Source organism: Zophobas morio, unplaced genomic scaffold, assembly GCF_036711695.1.
Source record: "Zophobas morio isolate AGI-343-1 ecotype UQ-CSIRO unplaced genomic scaffold, CSIRO_AGI_Zmor_V1 ptg000046l, whole genome shotgun sequence".
NCBI classification, from domain to species: Eukaryota; Metazoa; Arthropoda; class Insecta; order Coleoptera; family Tenebrionidae; genus Zophobas; species Zophobas morio.
In genome coordinates this window covers 708,352-731,953 of record NW_026972151.1, presented here as the reverse complement: position 1 = coordinate 731,953, position 23,602 = coordinate 708,352, and the positions used below count along the sequence as shown (strand labels likewise).

At 33.3% G+C, this 23,602-nt stretch overlaps 1 protein-coding gene across 2 annotated transcripts in view; it reads left to right on the top strand.

Annotated features, from left to right (window-relative positions):
- The first annotated feature begins 207 nt into the window (after positions 1-207).
- LOC135142227 (potassium channel subfamily K member 18) overlaps positions 208-23,602 on the top strand; it is a 593,321-nt gene continuing 569,926 nt past the window's right edge. For both annotated transcript variants that reach the window (XM_064073904.1, XM_064073903.1), the window contains exon 1: positions 208-436. The gene's annotated coding sequence lies outside the window, so the exon portion shown is untranslated. The remainder of the gene's footprint in view (positions 437-23,602) is intronic.

Here is a 23,602-nt window from a genome sequence, read left to right as displayed (position 1 = left end):
GGGTGGGCAGATTTTTCGCCGCCGCCGATGTTTGTGTGGCACAAAGTTATATATGCACAACGCTGCCTAGGGCAACAGCATTTAAAGAAAGCTCCACTCTATAACGTTTGTTCCCGAATCGATCCTCCCCACTTTCGCCGCCCCCACTACCGCCGTCCCCACTTCGGACGACACACGCTAACGCCCGAGTCTTGCAGCGAGCTTCGAGCGGGCGTGAGGCGGCGAGTCACCGCCACCGGAGGAAATTTGCGTGCTTCACTGAAGCTCAACCGCTGTAAAAAAATCGAGCTAAGCCAAATTATTCTATCCCAAAAATAATAATAATAGTAATAATATTAATACTAAATAGCTTGTGTGAGTGTTGGTGTTGTAAATATTTTAACTTGGACAATTGTAAATAGAAGCTTCTAGCTGATTTTGGATTACTCAATCGTGCGTAAGTAGTCCATCTCTGAGACACTAAAAGCAAAAAAAAACGTTATCACTATTACTATTATTATATTTATTAATTGGCGATTATTACAGTTTTTTAATTGTCATAATGCGATCATCATCTGTGGTAATATGAAAACTATAATTTAGTGCTTCCAATCGATTAGCGAGTATTATATAAAATTATTATATGGAATTTTGTTTGGAGCTTGAAAATTAATTTTAATAAGCTCTGGCTGTACGCGCTATGCGGGGTAGCATTTCGGGGTAAATTATGTTCAGTTGGGAGGTAAAAATAGTTTATGGGATGTGATAAATATTGAGATCAGCGTATGTATTTGGTGGTTTTGTAATTGAGTATCTCAGCGGGATCGTAAAAGTGTTTTATTGAATAATAAAAAGGGATTTTAATGGAGGGTACGCATAAGAATTTTTTCAGGTATACACCTGATTAGGTATGGGAAATAATCATTGCTGAGAGAGATTTAGGATAATGTTCGGGGAGTTTAGACGGCAGAATTTTTTGTATTTACATACGTACGTACTTACTCGTTTGGAGTTGAATTTCTAATTTTAATTAATAGTTAGAAACTCCTGATGTTAAAATTACAATATTGTAAAATTTATGAGAGTAGTAAACATGAAATCATTAAATAACAAATATTGTTAATACGTCCTAAAGATGGTTAGTACTTGTGTTAACCGCGTATATAATTTTCGATTTTTACGGATGACTGTTAAATCGCTAAATTAAAACAAATTAATGACAAAGTTTTTTTGTTTGTGGCGTTAAAATCGTCGCTGACACCTATTAACCCCGAGGTATATCTCACTACCAGTGAAATGGCGATTTTTGCATAAGTTACAGAGAATGTTTTTGATGTGCCGAGGCTTCTGAATTTAACTAAAAATTATTATAATTAATTTGATTTCATTTAAATAAATGCTTAATGGTGTCGTATAAAATATGCAGCAGTTGTGAAACGAATGAATATCCCAACAAAAATTGAAGCTAAAACAATGTTTAATTTAGAACAAATCGTTTATCTTAAATAAAACAGTAAAATCGGTTTTTGAAATTCTGAAGAGGGTTCAAAAACCGGAATCTGTCCGCCACGTTGTACGTAAGACTTATTAGAGAATAAAAGTAAAGTTATTTGGATCAGGAACACAAAAGAAATGCTGTTGACAGCGTAAATAAAAATTTGAGAAGAAAAGAAGTTTATGTCATTAAAATAAGCAGCTGATTTTTTTCTACTTGTTAGGTTTGTATTTTTAGGATACATATGTTCATAATTCACATATGTGTATATCGCATCTTAGGGCACATTTTCAGTTTGGACTTAACTTTTATCTATCGCTTGTCATATTTTTAATAGGGAAACTAAAAAATTTACAAAGCTACGAGTACCAAGTTTCTGGAGCGCAATCGATTGCCATTAGAACTATTTAATACTTTATGAGATGATGTTATCAACTTCTGTGGCTACATACATTCAATTTTAGGTACAGAGTGTAAATTACGACACAATTCTTTTCCCAAAGTTTCACATTTCGGCAATAACCGTTAAAATAAATCAGTTCATACATCAATTGAAATATTTCATGTGTAGGTACTTAATTCCATAATAGTATCTTTGGATTATATAGCATGTTTTATAAACAACTCGTAGTTACGAATTTATTTAATTATGAGCGGAGCGAGTGTTTAAAAAGTGAGCATCTAGAGAGATTTATAAAGCTGTTACATACAATGCTGTTTCTACGACTTTAAATTAAAACCATAATTATCGAAACTCTGAAATTCATTATACTACAAAAAAATAAAATACCAACGTTATGAATATTATCAAATTTTGTTAAATTATTATTTTACTTCACAACACAGAACCCAACATTAATGATAGTAAAAATTAAACATACCATTAACACAATTCAGTCTTCAGCGACTCTGGTGCTGCTCCACCTCCTACGCCGTTTAAGGGTATCGGAGTTAGAATCTGCTAAAATCGTTTTGAATTGATCGGCAGCGAGGACGTTATGTTAACAGGACGGAGAATAACTTCAAAAAAGTGACTCCTCTCGCCAAAGACCATAAACAGTAACTAAAGAAAGATGGAATGTGTTTTAAGAGAAATAACCTTGTAAATTAGCGGTTGCTGCCTCAGTCGCAACTCGCAATATTAGGTAGTATACAATGTGCCACTTTAAAACAAACCCAACATGGATAAAAACGTCAAAATTTCCGAGCTATTGTGGCCGCCTGGAAGTAGGCAACCAGTTATACATACATAATGCAGCCACCGGATTGGCAGTTACAACGCGCAAGCCCAAAGAGGAAACGCCACGGTGGAAACGTAAAACAGACTCTCTTCTTCTCCGACCACTCACCGGGTGCAGACGTCCTCTTCTTCTCCGACCCCTCACCGGGTGCAGACGTCCTCTTCTTCTCCGACTACTCCCCGAGTGCAGACGTCCTCTTCTTCTCCGACCACTCACCGTGTGCAGACGTCCTCTCCTCTTCAAGACCTCCACGTGGACATACACATACAACCTTGGGCCTTGTTATCATTTTTGTAGTTGGTATTGTAAATAAACCTGTACTAAAACCGTTTCCGTTAGTAATTCGACGACAACAATTACACTATCAATTCGACAAAAAGCGATTTCAGGTCGTGAGCAAAAAAAGCAGGGTTAACTTCAGTCTGTGTTACTATTTCGTCACGCCTCATTTCCGTGTTAAAACCTAAGTTAGCGCCATCCAGATGACAACTTATGAGAATAGAAAAGCAAATGTTTCTGATAATTTTAAACCTGCTTAAAATTTCCAAGTTGCACATAATTTTTTACAAGTTGTCTTACAAATTTGACCGTAATGTGGAAAGTCAAAAAAAATAAAATTAGGTATTCATTAAAACCTTAATGGCGTAATACCTTAAAATAATTTGGTTTAATATTCTGGTAATTATAGTGGTACTTTAATGAAATTGTTGGCTAGGCGCTGGCTGAGTTGAAAAATCATTTGTATACTTGATTTTAATAACAATTATTTTATTCTTCATCCACCAAAAAAATGTGTCTATTACTTTTAATTTATTGAAACCAGCTTTTGAATAAACTCCTGAATTTTGCATTTTTGGGTTAACACAAGAGACGTGAAGCAAACGATCGTTTCCATAGAATAATTCTCAAGGGCATCAAAAAAATGTTGTATTTTTCAACAAAAATTTTAAATCTCATTGTTTCATGGTTAAATATTTGTTCCGGGACCCACAACACTGAGAGTTAAACGGATAAATAGAGATTTCATGTAGTGCCTAAATTGAATTAATATTTACCCTTAAACACCCAGTTTATTTGTTGAAATATTAATTCAGTTAACTTGAAACTTTAAGCATTTTTGCTTGACAATCCAACTGATTCTTGTTTTCAAAATCTTTCGTGGTTGACACCTTGATTGAACCTTGGATATTGTAGTCAAAATGTGCTGTAGTTTTTAACATGAGGTAAAGACGACATGCATAGTGTAGGTGGTTCCTAATACATAAGTATATTATTTTGATTAACGTACTCGCAATTTTGACAAGTGTTTTTGCAAAAGATGTAGTTATAAGGAGACTCAGTTATACCAGACAGTACAACAACACTATTCAGTTCTATATTTACATTATTATTAGAATCCATAGTTTAGATCTTTAAATACAACACAGTACGATGTCGATGTGAAGTATGACATGAGATGCACGTCGAAACAACGTCATAGATGTAACTTTAAACTATGTACTGTGCTCCATTTTTATAAATCTTTTTTTATAAGTTTTTTTATTTGGATTAAAAAACAGTGTACATGGTTTAAATTTCATTCGAAAAGATGTTAGAAATAAAAATATTGATAAAGAGAAAATATATGCTTTTCTGACAGCCGTAATGATTATAAATAAAAATAATTATTAATAACTAAATTAAAAGATAAAAGTTATAGTTATTAAATAATATATGAAATGCTCCAGTCTTAATTTCACCGTATGACGTACATTATATATTTTTTGTTCTGGTCGACCATACATTAGATGTTAGTAAGTAATGTGTGTGAAACGTAGAAAGTCTTTTGCTTGAGAATTTTGTAGATTAATTCAATCTGTTTGCAACAAAGGTTCAACAAAATAATGATAAATAACAAACGACAAAAAACCCTCTAGTTACTAGTTGATCGTCTTTTTTTCCGGGAACCATGACATATGCGCAGATTCATTGTCACTGTAACATCTGGTGCTCGGATTTCCTTGTTTCATTCAGTTGCCTGTGCATTAAAAGTGAGTCAGGAAGTGATTAGAAGCTGATGGTGTGCATTTTCATCGTTTGTTGTAAATTTATTAATTAAATAAACACATCAAAAAACGAAATTAATTTTGATTCAAGTTTGCATGATTTCACTTCGTTATAACCTCATTTTTTGATATCTAGTGTCGACGTAAACGCAAACACGGTTTAGTGACAAAAGAGGAGCAACAAGTACGTCTTTGTTGTATCATTCGTTACTCACCTACATCCAGTATCGCTTCAGAGAGGTCACTGTGATCTTACATTAATTAAAGTCACTAGATAGATAAAGTAGCGCAATTGGGCGCCATATTGTGTCTGCGCCAAATTCAAAATAAATAAATAAAAATTAACGGACTCGATACTTGCGTACAAAGCGTAAATTTAGATTTTTTTCAATTAAACATTTATTTATGTTTAAGCGTTATTTGTTCAATGCACTTAAGTGCCATTGATAAACATAAGGGTTCAGTAAAAAATATAGATGAGAAACCTTGCAATACCAGTTTATTAACAAAATACCCTATGAATGTATAAAGATTAAATAAATGTAACAAATAACAATAATAAAATTAATTTACATTAAAAGAAAATAATCGTCCCGGCCTATTAAATTCTCCCACATCTCTCTTCTAGCCCTATTACTAACACCTGCAACAATTTAAATTAGTTGAAAAAACTCAATTGAAAACTCAGTTGCAACCTACCTGTTGGAAGACGAAACAATCGGCTTTTATTTCCACACAAAGGAACACAACAACTTGGCATTTTAAAATAAAAGTCATAAAATACCACAAAAAAACACAAACAACTTCACAAGAAACACAAACAACTTTGCAAAACAGGACTTACGCCACGAGGTGATGCGTTAAAGAGAGTTTCACAATTAACTTTGACGTTTGTCGGTCGCCATATTGTGTCCGAAATACACGTTCTCAAAAAAAAAAAAAAAAAAACACATTGAAACATTCAATTGCGTTACTTTGGTTATCTAGGGACTTTAACATTAATTCATGCTTGTTGTCATTTTCAATAAATTTAATGTTGAGAGATTAAAATTGTGAAACCATGGGATTGTGAGAAAATCTGGAAATATTTAACCGAAATTAATATTGTGTAGACAATAGAAGATAGTAGTTATTTATGCATCAAGGTTATAAAGAAGAGCTTTTTCGAGCGATGAAGTTTGAGGCTGAAATAATCTCTTTGGCCGAGGTACAGCAGCGCTTTTTAGGCGACCATACAGAAAAATAATTGGTTGTATAAGTAGTTTAGACGTTAGATTTTTTTTGCGTTCTTGAGGTAAAACCCTCCGGACTTGATAAAAACCAAAGTACTACTTTTACTAAGAAAATAATTGGTAACGTCATGTTTCATAATCATGACGATATTCAGTAAAGGAAGGAAATGAGTTGGTGCTTTAGGTTACTTTATTTAAAAACATGATGCACAAAAACACAAGGCAAAGGACACATAAGTAAGTTTTCAACAAAAAAGTGACAGTGAGTCCAAAAAAGTAATCTTGACATTTCAGCACGAAAAAGTGAAACTTCGTGGACGTGACTGGGGACGTAAAACGACCTAGATTTGTAATGATGGCCTAAGAAATTAATTGAAAAGTTGTACAAATATCGTGCGCGCTACTGAGTTTGTTTAGACAGAACTTTCCTCGTCAGGACAGTACAGTTTATCCAGGCTTTTTGAAAGATTATAAAATTTGCTTTTTGGAATTTTATTTTTTTAATGACGGATATGTGCCCGATATTAAGTAAAGGTAATGAAGCCTATTACGCGTATGTTTCAAATGAATTTTTCTATAAAAACAATTTGTGATGACGGCATCAATATATTTTAGCACGGACACGCATATCAATTTAAACAGATGTAATTCTAATAATAACCGTACTGTACTCTCGGGAAAATGAGATGAACTTTTCTTGATTTCATCAATAGAGTAATTTGCCCCATTCATACATTTTTTTGAGTCACTCTGTATAAGCAATTAAAAAAACATGATTGCATTGATTAACAACAAGTATAGACTCACAGTATTTTGCGCATTTTAGGCAGGATATATTCGGTAAAATTTTTATTAACGACTTAGCATGCTTATAACCTTAAATTCTAAAACGATACAACATTCGATTTTGCAGTTTCACAGTTATTTTGTAAAATGTTGTCAAAAAATGTTGATTTTTTTTTCAGAAATCTGGATGTCAAGGGTCAAAATTCAAGAGTTCTTCGTTCACCATAAGCATAAGAATATGTTCTTGTAAAATTTAAATCACATTTACTCTGCAACACTTTGAGCTGACGTAGTAACATTCTTAATGGGGGGTTAGCGTTTTACCATCTACACTAATTCCTAAAATAAATATAAAGAGAGACGGCAGATGGCGCCACACAGACCGAAATGGAAGATCTATTACTTTGTACCCCAAGGGTCATGAAACGTCCAGAAAACATGAAAGTAGCCATTTTTGGGATGACCTAATACATACAATACTTCCTTTAGCGTATGCTCATATAAGAATTGAAAAACACTTGTTGCTTAGGAGCAACAGTCATTGGGTTACACATGGTTACTCTTTGGTTGCTGGGGTCTTGAAGCCATTATTTCCAGGTGGGGCTCCGAATTCCTAAAAAGGGGTTAAATTTCATTTATAATTAGATTTTGCTAAGGCAACAATCGTTTGTTTAACTTTTTAGAATGCCAAAATTCACCTTCTTGTTGGATGTCCGGGTTGAGTAGTAAACGATGATAGTTTCGTTGTCCAATGCCATCTTGGCGACGTATTTTGTTGATTGTACAACATTTAAGAGAAACGGAGAATTGTATGGTAATATTGTGTACCTAAAAACAAAATATTAAGAAGTGAGAGCCTTCATGTTTATATTACATTTTCTTAATTTCTTCATATACTTAAGATTTCAAATTGTAAATACATCTAGAGACCCTAGATTACTAAAGTGGCCTAAATACTCGCCATTTTTCCTCAAGAATGTACCTCAAAGACTAAAAGTTAGCAAAATACACGAAATGAACAATGTTAAGGATAATCAGAGACAGAATGCATACTGCCCCATGGTTACAACCGATGTTCAACACTTGGCATATAAGCAAGCAAAAAGCTTCTTCATATCATAATAATTTGTAAATAAAACTACATAATCATGACCCAGAATGAAGTATTTACAATATTTCAGTAATTTTTGTTTATTACAAATTTAACGTTAAGGTAATCAACTTTTGGAAAATATTTTTCATAAAGAGAGGACAAAGGAAATATATTAAAGATAAGCTAAAAGATAATGTGTAATGAGAATATGAAATTAAATTACAAAAAATTTTATATTTGTAGAGGGATTTGTGGAAGATTTTCATGACAAAGTGTAGAGGAAATTTATTATTGACAGCTACAGAGATTCTATAAATGATTATAGGGTCGCACTAGGACATGTAAACGTGCCGCCTCTCAGATTTGAACTGTACTAAATGTCCAAGGACGCGTGACAAAGACCACACGCATCTATATAACTGTTGGCTTTAATGCTTCGTATCTTTTTAAAAAATAAACCTAATTCATTACAATAAAAAAACACAAATTTATTCCGGTCAAACATTACATGTTGAAAATGTTCATCATTTTTTTCATTCAATTTTATCTTGCAACAGAAACTTCTGACTGCAGAGGAAATTTTGTCAAATATGTTTGTGGATTCTGCTCAAGTCGTCTCAAATCATCAGCAATTTCCTCAGATACTGAAGGTCTTTCACGAGATTTCTCTTTGCTGATACTGCCAGTTCGAACAAATCTGTTGATTACATCTTTAATGTTAGCCTCTAACGATGTTTTTTGAATTATTAAAACACGGTTTTTCTCTTCGTTTACGAAGTCTCACTGCGATAACAAGACATAACATTGAAAATGTCTTGTTCAACAGAATAAACTATTTTCACAGTCTTCGTTTCCTAGCACAAAAATAAAATTTTCCTACACAACCACCAAGAGTTTTGAAAACGACTGTTTTGGAAATAATTTTGGAGGCTTTCACGATCGGAATCAATACATGATCTTTTTCCGGGTTGGAACCGTGCAAATTAAGTTCTTGGGCTCAACATTTCGCATTTAAGTGGCATCTTCAGGAGCAGGGTTATGAATACGGCAAAAGAGCTTATTCTAATCATCAGCTTAGGCAGTAAAACTATCGAGTAAATAAAAGTCTTTGGAATAATACTCGCAATGATGTGGTTATGTAAACTGATCAACATTTGACGAAACGGTAATTCTTTTGTAGTCAGTCACAGTTAGAAAAGATTACAGATACAGATATTCAAAAACTGCTATTTTAAATTTTAATGTTAAATTCCAAAAAAATTTGAATCGTTTGTAGCGCATCTTGCATTCTAGGCATGTTTCAGTAACATTCGAAACTGAACAGAAAAAGACGTAAAAGTCGTTTCTTTATGAAACAAACGAGAACAGTAGTCTGTTCTGAAATGTAACTTTCACATACAAGATGGAGGTGTTAAACAATATATTACAAATAAATTTCGCCCTTATTCCTTTTCAATTCTTTACCAGACGAGCTAGATAAAAATCCTCTTTCATCAAAATGAAAGTGACGTCCTCAGGCAAAAACAACCTTTTATTAACATCTTTTTTAAGTAAGTATATATTAAAACTTTTTAATGAATCGTCTGTTATTAAATCATCTTCTCATGTAACCAAACGCTTTTTACAAAAAGTTGAAAGGATATTTTCGTAACGAGTGTACTAATTTTAAATTTATTCTTCAGCTGTTTGTAACTTAATGCAAATTCCGTACGTCATTATACAATGTACATACTCGCACAGCATTAATCAAAAACATCAAGATTTTAATACGCGATGTAATTCCCAAACGACACAACAATTAATTTCACAAACATGAAAAAATCAATAAACAATTAGCTTTGTCATCCCTCCAATTTCCCTTTCACTACTTAACTCGAGTTTGCTTTGATTCATTTTAAATGAACTAATTGAACTTACTATTCAAAACAAACCATTTGTTTAAAGAAACCACAAGCTTTTATTAGTACAATTTAACTTCCCATTTCCATGTTTATTTACTTTCTAAACACACAACGTCTTTGTTGTTTAAATATTTATCGGAATGGTTATACACATCCTCAAACAGCCACCCTCTTCGTATCGTATCGTTCTCATGGTAATTTTATTAAGACGGCCTGACCACAACTTCATTTTCATGTCACGTTTCCTTTTTCCTTCCAGCATACATTCATTTTTTTATTTTTTAAATTCACATTCCTGCGATTTATTTTAGCGCCCGGAATTTTGTCTCTTTCCGGTTCGATTAAACGGTTTTGTTTTTATGACGACAGTCGAGCTAAATTTAACGTGTTGTGGAAAACAATTACACTGTTTCAATTAAAAAATCGAATTAAAAACAAAGCCTACAAAAAAGTTGTGAATTTAGTTATTTATAGATCCAGAGCAAAACATGACGGATAAGCATGAATTCTATACTGTCGCACCGAAACGAAATTGAGCTCTAGAAAAACCGACGTGAGTTTATAATATATGTATTTCCGCGTGTTGCATACAGAATTTTTCCTGTGACCACCTGTGGTTTAATAATTGGGTCTTACTTTTTACTTTACGTTTAAATTTTCCAGTAGGTATACTTACCCAAGTGCATATTGGCACTTTGGTAAGAGGCTAGACAAATGGTTTTATAATTTCAAAATACATAACAATAATAATTTAAATATTTATTCTCCCCAAAAATATAGGTTCTACTCATCAAGAAGTACGCCCCAGGTAGAATATATTAATATTTGTACCTTCAGAATCTAAACTAGGGAAGTCTTATCTTTTGATATTAAATGGAATTTCGAATTTTCTGACGTTTACGTATGTATTTGTTAAATCTCAACTATTATATGGATGTATCATTCTAAGAGGTTTCTATCATGAATAAGTATAGGGTACCAAACAGAGTTATCATACTCGAGTAAAGGGCGGGTGATGGTTTTGTAAGGTTTGGATGTTATATAGGTCGGTTTATTATCCTGGTTAACAGTTTTTGTTATGTAAGGTGACCAAGACATGTCACTTTTTATTAAAACTCCCAGATCAGAATGTGAGTCGATTTGCTTTAGTTTCGCATTTTCGATGAAATAATGCTGTTTTGGGTTGTTCTTCCCAATATGTAATACAATACATTGGTCATTATTTATAGGGAGCAGCCTATTTTAACTTCAGAGAACCACTACTTGTAAATATATCAGTTGCAATACTATTATGATTTTAACAACTCTACAACTTGATACCATCGGCGTATAAGGTACAAGATGAAACAATTCCCTTCCTTAAATCTCCAGTACAATGAGAACGACATGGGTCCTAATATTGGTCTCTGGGGAACTTTACAATATACTTGCTTCTAGCTGATAATATTCACGCCCATGTGTCACAGATGTAGCGAATTGATAAAAATTCGTTGATTATTGTAGGAGAGAGTTCTTTTTGTGCCATATTCTTTTAGCTTATAGCGAAAGCGTTGGCATGGAACCCGGCCTTTGAAAAATAAAGTAGACAACATCAAAAGGATAACCTTTGTCAAGTTCTTTCGTCCAGTCGTTAATGCAGCACAGTAAATTGGTGGTCATCGATCTTCTCGACATATACCACATTGCTCAGGGGGGATTATATTTCGCGGTGTTATCAAGTGTCTTACTTTGTCAGTAATAATTATTGTAATAAAAAATAAAATAATGTATATAGGTTTAACTTTTGCTTTTTTCCAAATGGGGGGAATAGTATGCCGATGCAGTTGCTGTTGCATCAATAAATTCAGTGGTTTTCTACGAAACTGAAACCATTCCTTTAATAAGGAACTTTGGATCCCATTTTGCCATGGAGATGTTTTTGTCTACAGTTTACTGATTTTTTGTAACTTCAAGTCTTTTGTGAAAGTAATGTCACTTAAGCATTCATCGCCTTTTGCTGCAAGAATATACCGAGAAATTTTTAAAGAAAACTTTTAGCAAAGACTTCTGCCGTACGTGTATTTTATGTAATTATTAGACTATCGTCTGATTTTATTTGCGGAATAACGACTGGAGTACATAAGTTCGATATTAATATATTTGTAGACTGACCTAGATTTAGAGGCGTCGATATGCCGTTCATATTTCGTTTTAACATCTTTGATTGAACTGGTTAGTTTGTCTGAATACGAGCAGTGAGAGCGATAATCAACTGGGAAGCCACTCCTTTGAAAGCCTTCCACAGTCGTCGTTTTTTTTTATTATGCTTAAAAAACGCCGTTTCTCCAAAGTTTAGAAGTAGACAGACTCCTTAATGTTATATTCTAAAGTTTTCAAGCGAATTAATTAAGTTATTGATAATGTCTTTGATGTGTTCCAATTTTCGCAGTTTGAGGTATTCATCAACTCTAAATTCCAATTTATAAGTTGTAGCTTGTTAACAGAGGAAAAGTTCGTTATAAGGTTTTTTTAGTAATAATTGTTAATAATTGTAGTCTTGAAAACTTTTACCTCACCTCTTTTCGTCGCATGATACGATTTTCTAATGAGAGCACAATATTCAATATTTGTTATAAGATTTTCGTCCCATGGAATACTAAGATGTTAGGTGGGACGTTGCTGATCCAGCCGGTGTCAAGTAGGCTGAGTAAACAATTGAGCCAGGTGTGACTTTTTTAAGAGCTGTATCACCAGCTAACCAAAGATCAATGCCTTTGCTGAACAGTTGATAGGCCATTTTAGTTTAGGAAAACTATAGTCTTCAAATATTATCGAACTCGTGTGTTGAAGAGCTAGATTTTATATTATATCAAATACTATTTTATCGTCATTAAACTATTAAGGCGTCAGTCTGCGAATGCATCTTAGAATAGGACTACATGAGCTTGACAAATGTTTAAAAATAGTGAATCGATACCATTTGTATTCACTTTGATACAGGAGACTTTGCATTTGGGATTTCTTTTGTGACTAATGTAAATACAAACTTCTCCTTCTCTTCTGACCTTTCGATTTGTCCTGAAAAAGTCTCATCTGGGTACTGAGATCGGATAATCAGGACTAACTTCACTTAGACACGTCCCTGTTATAAACAAATAAACAGACTTATCCAAAGTGACGTAAACAGCTTAGGCGTTGAACTAGGCAGGTATGTATGAAATGTTACAATATGAAACTGTAGCAGAGAAAATATGTTGATTATGTTAAAGCAGAATTATTAAAATAAAGATGAATCATCAATTGCAACTACAGCTGAAAAATTAACGCAATCGAGACACTGGTATTAAATTTTTAAAATTTTGAGTTTTGAGACTTCTGTTCTTAATACTAGTGTGTGCTAGACTAGGATAGATTTACGAGTAGTACAGCATGTTCAAGACCCCTTTTATGTTGTCGGTATATTTAAAGACGATACTCAGAATATCAAAGAACTCTTTTACAGGTTTTAGTAATTCTAAAGTAGTAATACTGGTATCTACATATTTTTCCAAAGCGAGATCGAGAGTAGCCTTTGTGCCAGAGCGCGGTGTTACCAACGGTTTCATACTAGTGAGTTGTTCAGCATAGAGTGTTATTGTTACTAGTGTTTGGAAGCGTTTTCTTGGCTGAACTGTGTGCAGTATTGTTAGGACACTGCTTGGGTATAAAACCAGCCACATGACAATTGTTAACAGGTTTCTTTCTGACCTCAGCGCGCAACTGTCCCTTATCTCTCAGGTGGTTTGCACACAACTGTCCGATGGGTTAAGGACCACTTGCAATATTTTTCCGACCCGAGCGCAACTGACCTATACTCTATACCTTCTTTGTACTTCAGCTTAAAGATTCACCTCTGCGATTGGATTAATATTTTACATATTTTTTTACATTATTTCACTTTTTTTCTGTGTTGGAATTCGGTAGTTTTTGCATTTCATGCGTTATCTATAATTATAACACTGTTGGGTATAATGTTCAGAATAAAATTGTTTTCAAACCATTTATAAAAAAGATCTATCATGTCTTCGGGATAATCCAGTGTAGCATCTTTTATATTTTCAGTGGATAATAAAAGAGCACCAAGACAATAATTCTTTTTCCTTTTGACACTGGAACATTAAGAATGCATTTATTTGAATTATCAACCCAACTGTTCTTGAGTAAATTATGTCTGAGAAATCACGTTTCAATAAGGAAATAAAACATCTTCCCTGTTTTACACGTCTTTTAACGTTTTTTTACAAAAAAAAGAACAATGTTATACTTATCCTAAAGAAGCTTTTCTTGTCAACCTTTGCTACCGTATTTTGAGCATACATGTCGTAAATAATAATCATTCTATGTAAGCGTGCTTCTCAACTCATAAACAACGAAGGTCTCCTTTATCAATTCTTGGTTTTCTTACGTGAATTCCGCGACTAATATTGTAATAATTGTCAAAACAGTCATCTGAGAAGTTTTTGTGATCATCGCTTTTACATTTTTTGTATGCAGACAATTTTACAAGTTTAGGCAAACATTGATGACTCGACATAGTATATGTGGTTGCAAACCTTCAAACACACTGAGGAGTCTTCGTTGATAAATATGTTTTTTTTTTATAAGAGCCACTAACCAAACTAAAGAGGTTTTCCACACTTTCTCTTTTTATCTACTATAGTTTTCCAATCTTTTTAACACGCCTTTCATTTTTTGTGCGTGCGATGTGTCTGAATCACATAAGCTGATTTTATTGACTACCGGCACAACATTCCCGTAGTGTTTCCTAATTTGTCTCTTTTAATGACCCCCACCACAGCTCTTAAATAACGCATTTCATTAGCTTGAATTTTACGTCTCATTATTCTGCTAAAGACCATGCTATCGTAACTCGGTATAGCTACATAAACGCTGTTAAATAAGTTTATTTTTGTTTCTATCGAAATTTCCTTTTTCTTAATGCTGACGTTTATTATTCTGTTATTATTCTATATCTGGTTCTGCATCTCCTAATGAATTAATTGTTGATTCCAAATACTTAAACAATTAGTTTGTTTAATGTTGTCTGTTGCTACATAGATATCTATGAAGTCTTTTGTTCTCGTTTGCTGCGACCATGGTTTGTGTTTTGCTGACATTTATTTTCAGCAGTCAGTTCTTCTTTGCATGCAATTATACTTCTAGGTTTTTCTTTGTAAGTATTGGAAAGTATTACTAAATCGTCTGGTCACATGAAATCTGAGACGTAAACTTGTTGCAGATTTTTTACTTTTGCACATATATTTAGCTTTAACATTGCTTTTATATAGCATGCAGAAATTTTATTGTTGTTATTCATAGATCTCTTACTTACTGGTCTCAGGCTAAATATCATATACATCGATCCCCTGTTTGGCCGGAATCCAGTCTGATTGTCTTCAAATGTATGTTCAATTTTCTCTCTCGTCCTTGTTTCCACTATGATTTCATAGAGTTTGCTGAAAATAAAGAGACAGATTACAGCATTTTCATTGTTTTCTTTTTACTTTCTGAGCAAAAGCTGAAGAAGTACAGTAATCTAGTCCATCGGGCGACTTGCTAGTTTCATGTTTTCTAGACATTTCATGATCCCTAGAGTACTAAAAAAGTGGTGTTCCGTTTCCGTGTCTGTCATCTGTCTATCTGTGGATCTGTGTCGATTTTTATTAGGCAGATAATCTCCGAAACTACTGAAATGATTGTCAAATTTTGCATGTATATTAGGCATTTTATCATCCATTATTGTGGATGATAAAATGTGGCTAATCTTCTCCTCCAACAATTTGATGAATTGCTGATGTCATCTCAAAGAATTCTAAATTAATAGAATTAAATGTTATACAGGAAACTACTCCTATATTTGTGGCGTACGAATCCGCTTTGAGTTTTTTCCCTACACGTCCAAATTTTTGCAAAAAAATACAAAGTGTAATAACATTTTAGTACTAGTACGTATGGTCCATGAGCTTCCGTCGAGTAGTGGCTGACATACGGGCAAGTCGACCTGCGATCGCACGTTCGAAACCAATCTTGGCCGTTTCTCTTTTTATTTAGACCTGGCAATGCGCTGTGACTAGTATTATCTATGTTGATGGCGTCACCACAGAAATTTTATAGATCAAATTGCGAATGAGTCACTTTATTTTGTCGAAAATGTCCATATTTATTGGTGATATTTTGGATATGTGCTTTAAATACAATATTTCATATTGTTCATATTGTATAAACCCCGCCTCATTGTAATTTGCTCCCACGCGACGCGCAGGCTGCGGGGTTTTATTCACGCTACCGGTTTTTATTTTACAGAGGTTATCACAAAACGAAAACCGCAAAATAAAATTTTATATTTCAAAGAAACAGAATTTGTTGGACTGTCGAAATAACCTTCGACCGATTTTTTGAATATGGACGATTTTATGGCTACGTTGCAGTTTCCTAGGACTTTGCTTATGTCTCATACCGCGTTTATTATTGTGTGCAGTAAATTTCTGTCTTTGTTTCATTAGCTTTTTCATTTCGGCGTTTATTTTGTGTCACCCTGCTGCTTTCCCCTTTTTATTTTTCTTATTCTGTTTCCGGTCGTTTCCCTCCTCATTATTTTATCGTGTTGTTTTACATGGTTCTCCCTGTTTTATAATAACTTCATGTTTCCCCGAGAATTTTTATCCATTTCCTCTCTAAATTGTTCCCAATTTAGTATTTTCCCTTCTTATGTTTTTTTAACCCTTTTGCGTTCTTGTTTATATGCTTTATAATTTTCCTTGTTTTTGTCATTTACATATTTTTCAAACTTTTTTTTTTCACTTTTTAATATCCTTTAAACAGTGTCCATAATTCTTCAATGTTCCAAAATATATCTGCTGCTGTAGATAAATTTTTAGGCGTGGAAGTAGCCATTTTGAAGTCCCATGAAAGTGGTTTCATTTGCAAGTAACAAAAGGAAAGCAGAAAATCACTGCTTTTGCTCTCAAATCAAGGAGGTCGAGATATTAGTTATACACATCTAAAGTGCATACAGTATTCTGCTACAAAAAAATAAATAAAAACATTTAAAAGTTTTTAAAAATGATTCTGATAGCAATCATCGTAGAAAATCCCAAAAACTAAAAAAAAACTAATTTGTAATGCTGAAAATACTCATTATGAAATTAACCTTTATACTCATAATTGTTGGAAGAAGAGAAGAAAAATAATATAAATTAACGACAAAAAAATTATCACTTACGTTTAATACAATTAATTAAAAATTGACGACATAAAAAGGTAATACAATGTGAACCTCATAAAAAATCTGCAGGGAAAATTTTTACTAATTTTATAGAGATAAAATACAAAATTTAAAACAGTTTCAGGAAATGTAGAGCCTCTTCTGCATCCTACAATCCATCCTGCTTATCATATTTGCCTTTAGCCTTAAATGTTACGCCTTTGTTCTCCCCTGTGTAACGAATTAACAAAGTGGAATTGTATAGGCGACGCAAATGCCATTGCTCACAACAACAAGTAATTCAAAATAAACAAAGTTGTTACAGTTTGATATCAGACAAACAATAACAATCGTTTAAAGTCGGTAGTTTTACATAGAATAACATTAGTTAACAACAACAACAAAAACCAACCAAAATATACATCACAACATCCAGGGTCAAGTAATGCGACTATCAAATAGATGATAAAATTATTAAATGAAAATTTTAGAACCATTGTTTCTCTAACCTCGTCCTAACCCCGCAAATTTTGACAAACCAACTACACTATTGTGATCTAACCTGGCTGGTGCTAAACTATCTAGAGCAAGCTAATCAAACTGTGCGAAGGGAGGTACAAACAATGCGGCTTCCTTCTGTACCTCGTAATTTTTAAGAAAACATTTATTTTACACATTCCACCAAAAACTTGGGACGGTAATGTTTTTTCAGCAGTTCAACTTTTTTTCTAAATAGTAATAAATTAAATACGGTAATTTGATTCATGCATAATAAATCCCTTCATTTTTGTCAGCTTAACTTTACAAGCAGATAAAATTCAAGGTAATTTTCATGACTAACTGACAGATGGTACCTAATTCAAATAAGAGTCTTCTTCCGTTTTTTTCTTCTAATAACGAAGAAATTCAGATTATTTGTAAACGAAATTCAAAATTCTGATCGTTAAAACAAAAATGAACAAAATTTAATTTTTAAAACACGTTTTAGATTGCTTTTCAGTAAGTTGACTCTACAAACAATCAGGTAAAAAAGCTCGTCCGAGCGAACTCGTCTTTTTATCATAGACCCTTTGTGTCATCAATTTGCTAAGTAATTCAACTAGTGCTCTCGTGTAATTACAGTCGAAAAATATTTGGTAACCGTGATCCTATGTCTGACTATTTTCAAGCGACCCCCGTCAAGTGGAATTACCTACGGGTGAGATTTCAGGTGGAACTGTTTCATTAACAAAGATCAATTTGTCATTGCTTTTGTAGGTGGAGTCCAGAAGTTAAATTAAACTTAGAAGAACTTAACATCAAATATTTACTTTACTAAAACAGCAAATTCTTAAGTGACATAAGAAATAAGAAAAACTAACAAAATTATGAATTTGCCGAACACGTATATTTACCATGCATTTTTCTGAAGTCCTGATATTAGCTTCAATAAATTTAATAAAAAAAAAATTGTTGTCGTTTTTATAATCATTATCTACTGTTATGTTATAATTATATTGATGTTATTTCCACCAGTGTCCTGTGACTCTTTTGTCTGTGTTCGTAATTTGTTGAACTTATTTTCAATCCCTTTCGCCATAAATTGTGCACCGTTTTGCACGGTTTTGAATTTTTAGAGGCTCACTTCTATCAAAAATGGTGAGTAAATTCTTCGATCAAATCATGTGTAAAAGACGAAAAAATAAGCCAGTATCAGATATGATATAATACACGAACTGCCTGTTACGGTCCAAGCATGCTTTTATTGCCGTCGCCGCAACAAACTTCTTGCAGCTTCTCGCTCCAACTCCCTAAATCGTTTTTGCCCATGCATAATATCCTCAACAAGTCGAATTTTCCGTAGTTATTGTCGGGTCCTATTCGCCCCCTAAGGCGAGGTCGCCCACGATGAGACTCTCCCATAACACATATATATCGTAAATGGAAGCTTTCGCTTCACTGAGATTTTCCTCACAACACCCGTAACATGGGAGCTGCATGCGGGCCTTGTTTGGTTTAAATTAGCAGTGTTATATGGGTCTTTGTCCTTAGTTCATTACCTACTCCATGCAGAGGTGAAAACGGTCATTTTCACGGGAAACCTAATGATTCTGGTACATGCGAAAAACGAAATCGCTCGATACGAATCGTAAACAGGTCAGATGGAAATTCGGCGTAATCGAGATTCTCTTTGTGCTGTAATGGAGTATGGTTACGTAATTAGAAATCTGATTTGTTTGGGGGGCGGTAATGGGGGGCCGACTTTGATTGAAAGGAAATTCCTGGAAATAATGAGCTGGCTAATAGTTGGACCATAATGGCTGTGGAGTTACTGTAACAATGGCCGTTTGTGGCTACAGAGGGCGAAGGAGGAAGTGGCATTCTTATTATTTAGTAATATGAACTAGTTCTTGTTTGTTTTCCGGCCACAGTTCTTGTTCAACTATTATGTGAAAGTTTAACAAAGAATAGGGACTGGCAGTTATCGCTGGACCGCTCAACACTCTATTAAGTATTTATGTCAGAAATATATTTGATTATTTCATGCATATAATTTAACAACCAATCGTTACCGACATGTGGAGTTCTGCTGTCTTTGCATTTCCATAGACCTAAAAAGTTCTACGATATAGATAATTTTGTTTTAGTTATGTTTTTGTGACATTCACAAATGAATCGTTTTGGAAACAATTCTTTAAGTGAAACTTCAAAACACAAGCGAGTAAGTAGGTACTTTAAAAGGGAACAACTATATTTGGAAATAATTCGCCCGGTTATATTCCAACAGAAATTACAATTTAGACATCATAATGCAACAACTGGTATTAATTATTAAGGAGGGTTGGGGCTATAAAACTTGCGTTAGTTGGATGGATCAGACTATAAAGAAAATATTGTAATCAAAACAGCATGGAATAAAACTGCATCATTGTTGCAAGAAACACAATAACATAATAAATTTGGGTGAAAATTTGATCCATTATTATCATTATTATTACAAAAACATTAAGCAGAGGTTCTGCCCAGTTAAGATTGATTTCATCTAATGGAGCTATTAGTCCAGCTTGCTTTTAAACATCATATTAATTGCATTTACTATACCACCACATAAATTATTATCGATCCAGAAACACCTTGTAGAGCAAAACAAATCATAGAAAAGAATTTTTGAATGTATGTTTACTGTTTTAATTTAAAACATGTCAGTTGCAGTTGGTTGTCTTTATTTCAGAAAAATGTTTTAGGTTATTCATATTTTGATTATGAAATTTTTTAAATGTATATTATATATATAAAATACCATACAAAATTTCTCCTACTGCGCCTTTGATCGAGGTATCTTAAACCGGTCTTATAATAATTATCTGTTCTATAGCCTCTATAACCCAAGACCAAGACCAAGACCTTCACTGAGGTTTTTCTAGCAACTTCTCAGTCTGCTGAAGAACTGGGGACCATACATTTGCATTTTCCAAAATTTGTCGATCATACGATTCGAGAGGCTCTTGTCCTGAAAGTAGCTGTTTCCTTCCACTGCACTGGTTGGTTCGATTAAAAGTGCGCATGAATTTGCGTCAGAAATAAAAAATGTAATGATTCACCACATAAAATTCCTTACTAATTCAGAAATACATCATGAGGGACGTTTCTGTCCGGGATAGTACACAGAATAACATAAGATATCAATTTTCTTACTACATACATAAAACTCGATCTGCTGTTGGAACAAATATTATGACATATAATCAGTATGTGTTTGTGTGCGTCTTCAACTGATGTTCTGCGTTTGAACTCATTAACTCAAGGGGAATAAGAAGAACATGACTCGCCCACTGTAGAAAAAAATAGTTTCATGGATTTATTTCCCCATTTTCACTTCCAGAAAGAAGAACTGAATCACACTACGAATTGTACTCCTTTTTTAAATATATAAAAATCACTCGACACATTAGTATTCAAATAATTCCTCAACGAAGAATTACTGACAAAATAACTCGACATGATAGAAACGTCATTAATGGGAAGCCTGCTGAAGTCAACATATGTAGTTACCGCTTTTTTTTCTTTCACCCGCCAAGACCATGCAAAATGAGTTATTCATCAAACCATTCTCGAAGAATCTTGTCGAGTGAACCGGTTTTCAAACAAAAGAAACTGCATTGAAATCAGTTCATTCGTTTGGAAGCTACGGTGCAACAGACAGATGCAGAGAAGTGAGCTGTTGATCTTCAAACGATTCCAGTGATTATCGTCAAACATAGCTAAGATACATCCCAAGTAAACCAGCTTTCCACTAAAAAACACCGAAATCGCTTCATCCGTTCGGGAGCTACAGTACCACAGACAAATCCACAGACAGATAAATGTTTCAAAGTTAAAAGTAAGTAAAGTGATTACCACCCAACATGATTAAGAACCGTCCCGATAGAGCCAGCTTTCGACCTAAAAAGCCGCATTCAAATAGGTTACAAATAAGGCTGTTTGTCATTCGGTAACAACCCTCATGGCAAACCAATTTTTTCTCAAGGTAGCATTTTACCGTTACCTTATATTTCTCATAATGGTTCGCTGCATTTTATATGTTATAGACAATTCTACAAAAACTATCAAATTTGAGGATTACACTCGCAACAAACCTAGTCAGACATGCGATTCCGTTTGTCTAAAAGTTAAAGGGTCTTACATACTTTTGATATTGAAATTTTTGAAAGTACTAATAAAGAACATTTTAAAAAATTTAAAGCTTTTGTCACAGTTTTAGTAAGTGATTAAAGACTTTCATGCTGTAACGCTCTTTATAATTACTTACAATGAGTTTTATTTTGATCTTGCGCAGAGTATTTGAGATATATATGTTATGTTGCTTTTTTGTCTTTAATTCTGTTTTCTTATTTTTGACATTGTACACACTTACATGTATCGCATATTTATGTTACACAATGAATAAATTTTAGTTCTTTATTTACATAATGGTGGTCACGGTCACAGCTATATCCAAATTCGGCTGATTAGTTCTAGCACCTACATCTGGAATATGTGCTATTGTTGTATCGTCGTAATAGGAAAATTCTATATTTAGTAACGAGACAATGTTGAAACTTGTTGTATAAAACAAAGTACATAAGTATATTCTTTCATTCATTGGTGTCTTCATTAAGAGTAGGATGAGGGTACCAATGACAAGTTATATATCTCAATACGTGTGATTTATTAATTAATTCATCGGTGTCTAAAACTTTGTACATATAGATTTTTGAGAAAAACTTAAAAATCTTACAAAATAGCTTACAAATTAGAACACCGATCCTGTAAAATTTGGGCAAATTTAAGCAGGGTAAATTACTAATCAGAATATATCTGTTTATCTTTTCCAAAAACCTGTTGGAGCCATTTTTTAATTTTATTGAGAAATTTTACTTGGAACATATAGGGGAATTTAGTGAATACACAAAAACAATTAAAATTTGTTTTCCTACCCTTCTAGAAAACTAATACGATCATCAAAATGTATTAAGGCAAATTTTGTTAAAATATGTGTTTCGAAATGCAACGTTGTTTGTGCTTTAGAAATGTAGTTTTAATTTTAAAGTTATGTACACAGTTTATACAAAATTTTGGGAACACAGGTCTACTGTTATTTTAATGCAGGAGTATGTATTTTTATAAAAAAATTAAATTCAAAATATTAACTTTTATAATTTATCTAAGAAAAAGCCCTGTGAGATTAACTAAGCTTTGGGGGAGAGAGAAGTTCTGTCTAAATAATTTATAACCCAGCCAAAGCATTGCTAAGTTTTCATTAACATTCTAAATACATATTATTCTTGTGCACATTTGAGTTGCATAAACTGACATTTCACAAATTCAGAGCGTGATAATTAGTGAACACAAATTTTGTTATTTTCCACAATTTTTATTGTTATAAAAATATAGTTAAATGTTTCTATTGCGACGCAAAATTTTCAAATATCGCTTTATCAAAATAAATGTGTTGTAGTCTCCCAAGTCTTTGATGTTATCTGATATTGTTCATATATCACTCTTTTCCTCTTTTCTATTTGACTATTCACAACTTCCGCATTTCTCTATCAAAGCATTTTGTTGCTTTGATAAGCTCAAATTAATGCCATATTTGCTTTTATACTTTAGGTTTATTTCCTGGTAAGTTAGTTCAGTTTCGTAAATGGTAATTTTATTTTTCAGTACACTGAGTTAGTTTAAACTTTGTGTTGGAATGCTCATAATAGTTATAATGTATTGAGTCTTAAGAAACATTAATTGTTAATCTGACGTTCAAAACGTCAGCCCTAAAACAGAAAGTTAAAAAAAACTGTCTCCACTCCTTGCTACGCCTTTACTCGGTAGCCCTCCCTTTGATAAATTACCTCCGACAAATAAATTTTCCCACATCAACATGATCCGAGAAAGTTTCCATTCTAAACTTTTCTTTTATCTATCGAGCGTTCACCCTTTTGCATGAAACTAGGTATAATGACATAAAAACGGCGTCCTTGAAAATCACTCTCCAACTGTGCTTGGCCTATGCTGTGTCGGTTGAGGTTCCATTTTCTCCTCCTGTTATCTAAAATCTGGTTTCCCTTCTCGAACTACCATAAAATTTTTATCTT